This window comes from Fulmarus glacialis, unplaced genomic scaffold (assembly GCF_000690835.1).
Source record: "Fulmarus glacialis isolate BGI_N327 unplaced genomic scaffold, ASM69083v1 scaffold13784, whole genome shotgun sequence".
Lineage (NCBI taxonomy): Eukaryota > Metazoa > Chordata > Aves > Procellariiformes > Procellariidae > Fulmarus > Fulmarus glacialis.
Window position 1 is genome coordinate 36,161 of NW_009206190.1, and position 9,040 is coordinate 45,200.

Consider the following 9,040-nt stretch of genomic DNA (forward strand, 5'->3'; position numbering starts at 1 on the left):
TTTTGTGTCAGCAGCATAAATCAAAGCACTCCTTGTGATACTAAACCTGAAGACTGGCATAAGAGCAAGCCTTTTCTTCCTCTGGAGAGAACCTTCAACACAGAAAAGAACTGTACCCAGTGTGAAAATAAAAGCTGACTGAACTAAAGCATGTGAGCAATGAGCCCCAGATAAAAGATCATTTTGAATGACATCATCATGATTTCAATTCAATATCAAGACAATAAACATCCTCCAAAACAGAAAGGTTTCCAGAAATTACTTCGCATTGTCAGTGTGTACATCTTTCAATCCTGAACGTCTTGCATCAGGCTAAGATGCCACCTTGGTGGTATCAATCACTCAGAATCAGTGACTACAGACATGTGGATGTATGTGTGGTAGGTATGAACCTATCACAAAAAGATGGACGTACTCTTAAATGGGCCTGCTGCTAGAGAGACTCTCTGATGTTTTCCACTCTGCTTTTTAAGAGCTACTTGTAAGAAGTAGTTTTTTCTCCAAAGAAAACTGAAATTGCAGCCTGATTTAGATGGCTTGTTCATAATTATGTTTCTTAAGGAAAATGGCTTTGTACAGTAAATAATACAGGAGATGAACTGGTAAAGTGTTGGTTTCTAAATTTTTTTTCATCATTTATAGAAAAGCGGGCAAAAAATAAACTGTCTTTGAAGGCATCCTTACTTTTACAAAGACATCTGCCGCCTTGCTTTATTATTTTCTGCTATTTGAATTACATCCAGTGAAAAGCAAGATGCTTTGCAGGCAAGTTATTGACTGAGGGTACAGGGCCTTGACTGACGTCAAGGTACTTTAAGATTCTCAGAGGCACCTAACTCTAAATCAATTAGCTCTAAGCAATCTTTTTGCAATCATCACAGGTCTGAAGCACCTGAGAGACTTTGAAATCTTCAGCTAGAACTTGAGCAGTTTGAAATCTAAACCTTTTTGTCTTTCACTGGCTTTTAAACTCTTGGATGCTTGAAACACTTTTGAAGACCGATCTTACTGATGGGACTGATGCTCTTAAACATTTGAAGGGCAACAGAGCCACTGGGCTCTCAGAAATACATCCTTTATTTTCTCTGTACCACAGTTCCCTACCTGTAAACTGAGGGCAGCAGCAGGTTAAGCCTATCCCCGCAGACTGGGATGACCATACCTACAGTAATGATTATTAGACACAGAGCTTATACAGGGATGATGGGCTTGACCAAGACAAAACATCTCCTGATTCTTCCTGATGCTTTAAGTCCAAGGCGAAAAGCTTTGACCTAACCCTGAAAGTGAATGGGCAAGACTGCCTGCTGCAGGTGTCTAACAGACACTGCATCTCACTCCTCCTCCTTGCTTCAAAAGTAGTCACAGTCCAGCAGCCCTGCATAGAGCAACAGTCTGCATAGACCCCAGTGAAATTACTAGTGCTACTCCAGTACACAGAGGGTGGTAGATTACTGTCCTAGACCACACATTATTTAAGCAAGGTAAGGGTGGACTCTGGTCTTCTGCTGTTTTCTTTTCTCATCTTCAGCAACATGAGAAGCAAGATCAGATGCAGACCATGAACATCCCTAGTTCAGCTCCCGCAAGGTGGAGAACTTATGGTGCAGGAGAGATATAGGGAAAACATAGCCTTCCAGACCAATAAGAGAAGCTACAGGCAGGGCATATGCCAAGAAATCTTGTTTTCTTTCCCAATCTCCAGAAGTCTTCCCTGGAAGGGAATGAAGACTGACATGTTCTGTGGAGAGCAATGTGACTTTGAAAGCAGGATGTCAAATCCTCCCCCTTCGTGTTAAATAAAGACATTTTCAGAAGTCAAAGTCATGGAGTTTCCAGTCTCCTTTATATGTTTATCCTGCATGCAGGATGGTCAGGCATATGATACTTCCCTCCCTTTATTTCCTCCCATCTAGCTGGCCTGTCATTCAAGGGAGTGATTAGTTCAGCAAAAGAAAGAAGGGCAGTCCAATCTGTCTGAAGAGAGGTGATGGAAAATGTAGTCTTTGCTGACAAGAGCATCAGGACAAGGGTCACATATTGGTAGAAGTGATGAAAGGTCCTGCAGGTCTATTCAGTCTGGCCATTGCTACAAAAGTGAAGAGATTTGCTGTACCTGAAGCAGGGAGAGTACACAAATGCTGTTTTGTTCCGTATCAGTTACAGATTCTGGTCACTTGTGTAAGTTAATACTCTCCCAACTTCTTTTAGGCTCATTACAGCTCTTCTCAGGTTACAGCTTAGCAGCACAGTTCTGCCTCTCCTTCAACATGGAAAACACACTGCCTTCTGCCCTTAACATAGGCATAAGGTTGTAAAGGACAGATTTTAATCTTTGAATTTGCATCAGTGGTACTATCAGCTCTCCTCAGGTAACTCAGGTTTCTTATCTGTGTTGAAGAGAAAAAAGACCATCCTTCAGGAGTGCTCACCCCTTCTGAACAAACACAGTCTCAGCCTCCATTTCTGCTGATGAGAAAGTATCTTAGCACCACTGTTCTCAACAGCATTTGTGCTGGGTCACCTGCAGCCATGCACTGCAGTGCTGGAAGTTTTCTACTGAAAACGATAATGGGTATATTAGGCAGGGAATAAGTACTTTATTCTCTCTACTCAAATGAAATAAACAGGTTGTAACTGTATAAAACAGGTGAGTTCCTGGTGCTGTTTAACTCTCTTCTGAAAGTTTGCTCCTACTGCAATTAACTAGACTTTGGCTCTTGTTTTCAGGGTAACCAGCATCAGAATCCTTCCCCAGAGCATTGCTCCAGAAATTGTTTCAATGGTGATGATAGTTTTTATGAAAGCTAAGCAACCAACATGCTGAAGTACAGCCCATACTCTGTAATACTGTGAATACCATATTAAGTACATGTTTAATCAGTGGTAATTAAGTGAAGATAGTAAAGACATAAGCTTTGCCTCTAGTCAGCTCTTGTGAGGTACTCTGGAGGACTACATCCAGTTTTGAGCCTCCAGTACAAGACAGACAGCCATTACTGTAAGAGTATAGGGAAGCTGAGAGCCTCTGCTTCATTTGTTTTCCAGCCAAGGACCCTTTCAATACAAAGGGGATATTAAATAAAGGAGGAAGTAATAAACAAGAACATGCAGACACACAAACCAGGGGCACAAGAGATAGAGGAACTGGCAAAGATCAAAAGTCTTCAGTCACCTTATGGGCCATCAAGAAACTCCAGACACAGCTTTGGAGAGGGTCAGCCTGGGCATTTAGCTGATAAGAAGGGGGAAATAAGAGGAACAGGAGGATTCAGGATATTTGAAGTGGGCCTGTGGGACTGTGCAAAACCTGAGAAACATTTTGTGGAAGGGGGATCAGGGCAAAACAAAGGGGGGAAAAAATTGACAGAAATGAGTATAAAAAGGGGCCAGTCACATGTAAACCATCACTGGTCAGTACATTTGTCTGACCAAACCCTGCAACCAACCACTACAGCCTGTCCTATCTTATTATTAAAGCCTTTCTTAACTGTCTTTCTGTACAATCCCACAGTCTATTCCATGTGTGTGAATACTGCAGGGACAAGGTGCCAGCCACAGGGGACACTGACACAAGAGGACACAGGACTAGCAACTGAAGTGAGATGGGGCTGCAGGCACCCTGGGGCTGTGGTGCCAGCTGCCGATGAGGGGGGGATCTCAGCCCAGCCATTGGGACAGGACTGGTGTGTCCTGGGCACAGCTGCTGGTTGGACTGGGGTGAGAGAGGGGCTCAGCCCTGGCAGCTGGAGCAGGACTGTGGATCACAGCCTGTGTGTTTGAGCAAGGTTGGTGTAGAAGCTTCCAGACATCTCTTCCCACCTAAATCTTTCTATGATTTATCTGATTTACCACTGCACTCAACGAAGCTACATGGCATAAGCCACAGTAGTAACAGTTTTTCATCTTCAGAGACGTCAATGAGAATATAGCCTTTGAGCAAGAACAGTCAGCTTGTCATGATGAACTTCGTAAAAACTATTCCAGGTAAGTACAGGGTGTGCCTACACTGCCCATTTCATATATCCCTGCTTTGCTCCAGAGTCCTCATCCCCCTTCTTGTATCCCAGTCAGCCTCTCTGCATACATGAAAGTTCACCCCCAAACTTCACACAGGAGCAGAATCGTTTGCTTCGTGACCATGATAAAGAAAATACAGTTCACTCTGGTGCACACCCTGAGGTTGCACAGGTACCAACTGAAATAAATGCAACTCCCTCACCCTGATATGGTTATGATAATATTAATTAGAACTTAGATCTTTGGGGCTTTTTTTTTCCCCACTCTGAACAATTCCAAGTTTTAGTCACCCAGAAGATTTTGCAGTTTTGTGCCATCTGTAAAGCATTTTCAGTTTAAAAAAAAATCTGGGAATAATAGACATAACTTATTTTAACATTACCTGTAACACTGCTACCAAAAAAAAATTGCTTTGAAGTTTACCTCCCCTTTTCAAATGCATATACTTAATGATAATAGACCAATAAGCAAAATGAACCAGGTTTCTACATTTAGTATTTTGGAAAGGTAAGTAGGGCAAGATGTTTGTTTGTTTTCCAACCTCAAATTGATTTTTTTTTTCCAGATAAAAGCTCAAATATTCTGTTTTGGCAAATTTCCCATCAAAAATTTTATTTTCCTTGACAGTTGCTGAGGCAACTCTAAACAAGTTTAGATGCATAAATACAACTCAAAACATTTTGTAAGGACCATACTTAAGGAGAAAATAGAAGACCTCTTGGGTTAACCCAAGGCAGTAAGTGGGAGATGTTTTCTCTAAGAACTTTTCTCCTCTCAGATGGACTGTAACAAAGTATATATTTTTATACAGAGATACAAATATACACTCGAGTAGCACTTAACAAAAAACAACTGATAATATAAAGCAAAGGTAATATCACATTCTAAACTTTTTCTAAGTCCTTGTTACAAGGCAAATCATCTTTCCTGAGCAGTACTATGGCATCAGTGGGAAAGGCACCAAGTTTCTCCTCTGAACACATTACAGCAGAAGTGATTTAGCTGCAGACACACAGATGGAAACCATCTATTCTTGGGTCTCTCTTGAATGACTAACACAGTTCTGAAGTCCTTCAGGCCTCAAAAAGGTAGCAGTACATAATATTTTACTTCATGCACTGCTATCTTTGGAGAACAGTTTTACTCAGGATAAAAGTGGTAGAATACATCCTTAATGAAAGCTATTTCTCTCCAGATGCCCATCTGACCCCTCTCAAATTTGTCCCTTTTAGAGTCATATTCTAGCCTGCAAGCAACACAGCCCTTTTCCTACCCAGCATGATTCTGCTGCTGAAGAAGCCTTCTTCAGCTTTACACTGAAGGAATGAACCTGAGTTGAATACCTTTTAGTTGAGAAAAGAAAAATATACATGCACAGATATGTGCTTTATCTAGGCATAACATCCAACATAGTAAAGACTTGATTTCACATGGGAAGCAGATAAGGAAGCAATACTCAGAAAGGGTTTAAACACAGAGACTTTAATAGATTCCCCAATTCTCTTTAGTGTTGTGTAATTCTGGGCAGAAACAGGTGCAGAAGTTCCTGAAAACAGGGTTCACTAAGATGATCCAAGCTTGCAACCACCACCTTGGTATCTCCAGCGGCATCTGGATACTAAAAAGCATAGACAGACTACGGAAGGGACCTCTGGAGGTATGCAGTGCGATCATCTGCTCCAAATAGGGCCAGCTCAAAACCCAGATTAGATTTCTCTGCTTGCCCAGTTGAGTTTTGAATGCCTGCAAGGTTATATATCCTACCACCTTGGGGGACCTCTTTCAATTTCTGAGTCCACCAGGAGGAGGGACAGATGGGCAGGGTTCATGCAGTATGAGAAACTGTAGAGCAACTTAAGCAACTCTGCCCCTCCAAAGGAGGAAGTGGAAGTACTTTGGGAACTAGCCTCTGCATGGAGGTGGGAACTGACTGTGCTTTTGCACTCAGCTCCCATGCCCAGTCTTGTTGGTCATTCACTACACTGAAGGCACAAAATACTCATCATAGGGAACAAGTGTGCTGACTGCTTATATTTCATCCATGTTTTCAGTCTGGATTTTCTAATCACCATCTAACTCTACCCCCTTATTTTGTAATTTTTTCATGAAACAAAGTAAGGCCAACCCCTTTATCTAAATGATTGTTGCCATGATTTTCTGCACCAAGATCCTGTGGAGATAACAAGAAACCTTCACAGGCAAACATATACTAATGTCAGCATCAATCAGTGACCACATTAGAAAACAAAACCTCTTCCAATATGTCAATGCAATAAACAGTGATCAAATTCCACTCAGTGCAGACCACGAAGACTTGCTTGTACTCCCTAATAACTTTTACATGACAGCTGCTTAAATCTACGGGAACTGTGCTGCCCTATTTCTAAAGAAAGGAAACAAAGAACTGCGGGTATTCAACTAAATAATCAGGAAAAACAATTCCTTTTCTTCCCAGGGACAAATGCACAGCCATATAATCTACAAAACAGATAAATCTAATTTCTAGGTTGCTTGAATTTTAACAGTATGAACACAAATCCAGCAGCAAGCAGGCTCAGGCAATGAGTGCTGTTTTGTGATGGAACCATGTCCATGCTTTGCTGCAACCAAAGCTAGATCAAGATCTCTCTATTTCAGACTCGTTTCAGACACGACTGTTCTGGAGAAAAAGAAAAAAAGCTGCTTGCTAGTGAAAAAGCATACTCCAGAAGCTGCACACTCAACTCTCCTTGCAGGTACAGTAGTGCACAGCAAGAGTCAGTCCACCACAATTTCTAGAGTTACACCAATCTGCAAGTGAAGTGAGTGGCATTCCTTTCATAATTTTCTCTTGCTCTGTCTGTTAGAAATCCCGCATCCCCTGAATCCTGGGAAGGGAGAAGGTTGAACTTAATGATGGAACAATATTCCATTTTGGCCTCAATACAACTGTTTAAATACAAAGTTTATATATTATGAAGGCATGTTTTCCACAGTGATCATGGCTGTGATGAAAAAACAAATTTATACTACCTGCAATTATGGTCCATTCCTTTCAGACATTTTTACCAATGGCTAAAGTATCCCATTGGAATCTCACCTATGTAGCTGCCAGTGTCCCTATGGTAAGTCATAACCTTTTTCCAGCTTACTCCATTTTTAATTTTTTTTTCTAATTATTTTTTTGTACTGTTTACCAGCATATTGCATAATTGCACTGCCAGTTTCCTCCAGTGAGATGAGTAACTGTTTCTCCATTATGCCATCAGCATTCCCTGGCATGCACTAGTCTAGGGAGCCTAAGAATTGCACTAGTAGCATGCAAATATTTCTTGCATTAAGAAAAATGAGAGATCAGAAAGCTAAATTCCCTAGAACTATCACCACAGATTCAGCTCAGCATTTTATGTTTCAGAGGTAAATGCTCTAAAATCCAATTTCATCTTCTACAAAGATTTCTGTGCAATATTGATATGCATAATGGATTTTCCTAGTATTGCTTCCAGTTCTTATCTTTTCTTCCACTGCACTTGTTCTTTATATGGTTATTGCTTAAAGTGGAGAGACTTTTTCCATATAGTGCCTAACGAATGATGTTTTGATTCCCAAAGGCCTTTTGGTAATATGGTAACACAAACAATAAAGACAAGATTTCCCTGTGGAGCTTTTCAATACAGTATCACCTACCCACCCCAAGAATTTACACTGTAACTCATTTTTTCCTAATGCTGGTATCCAGGAGACAGAATACAGTAATGACAGAATTTAAAACAAAAAGATAGATGGATGATGCAGACATCTGTCATGCAGTCTTTCTATATGTTTGTTACACGTCCTCATCCTACCTTTCTTCTTCCCAACATAACTCATTTGGTTTGTCCAGAACCAGGACAGTTTGAAATGTTTCCATTCTGCTGGGAATCAGTAGCATGAATCTTGATTGTTTTTAGAACAAACTATGCTCCATTCATTTTAAAATAAGGTCTTGTGGGAGAGAAGACCTCAAAACCCATGGGCCCATCTCCACTGTCTGCAGTCTATGGTAAAATTTGATTTCTTCAACCCACTGTCTCTTCCAGCCTGACTTTCGTAGCATCCCCATTCTATGTTATTGCAGCATTTTTCCTGGGATGTCTCAAAAATTCTTTCCCCACCACCACACACATACTTCTGCAGTACTTCCACATCCATGCTCCTCATGCATTCTCCTTGTATTTCACAGCATCTCCTAGTCACATCAGCATTCCCCAGCATTCCCTCAGTCAACCTCCTCTGGAGGCAACACAACCCTCATTGCCAGAGACTGAGCTCCTCTCAATCATTCTTGTCATCTCCTTGCCAGAGAAAAGGGAAAAGAGGAGGGAGAGTGTGTGTAAGGACCAAAAGGGAGATGAGCACATTACAGGCTGAAAAAGCCAGTGCTCCCATGTCCAAAACTAACAGTGTCTCTCTAAACATAGTTTTTGTTGATTTTTTGTTGGGGTTTCTTTTTGCAAATACTATGTACATAAAAGAGCTTGATCTTAGTCTCCATCAAGGGACAGAAGGTCCCATCCAACAAAGCTGTGTTGAACTCTCCAACATTTTTAGACTAAACAAGTTCCTCTCAGTTCCTTCTCCAAGACATGAAGTCAGCGCTATTGGACAGGTTGATTACAAGCAAAGGCTTGAGGACAAGGTTTGCTCATCCTTTGATTTTGTCTAGCATTCTGCATTGAAGCGTCTCATCTGCTCAGGTCTTGCAGGTGTCACAGGGGGGCAGGCAGGTTAGTGTGACTCACCTTAACTCACCTACCCTCCTCCCAAACTCCTAAGCATTATGAAAAATTGAAAACAAAACCAAATCCCTCACCTTTGCTATTCAGAAATTCAGAATTTTAGATCAGTGAACATGGGAACCACTATAATTTAGCTAACCTGTTCAGTCTTGCTGTTTCTGCTTGTATTATTGTTGGCTAGACTGTGTGCTCTCAGGGCTAAAACCAATTGTTCTCTCCTCAGTTTCTATTCAGTTGTTGCTTAGGTCATGAAGACTCACATT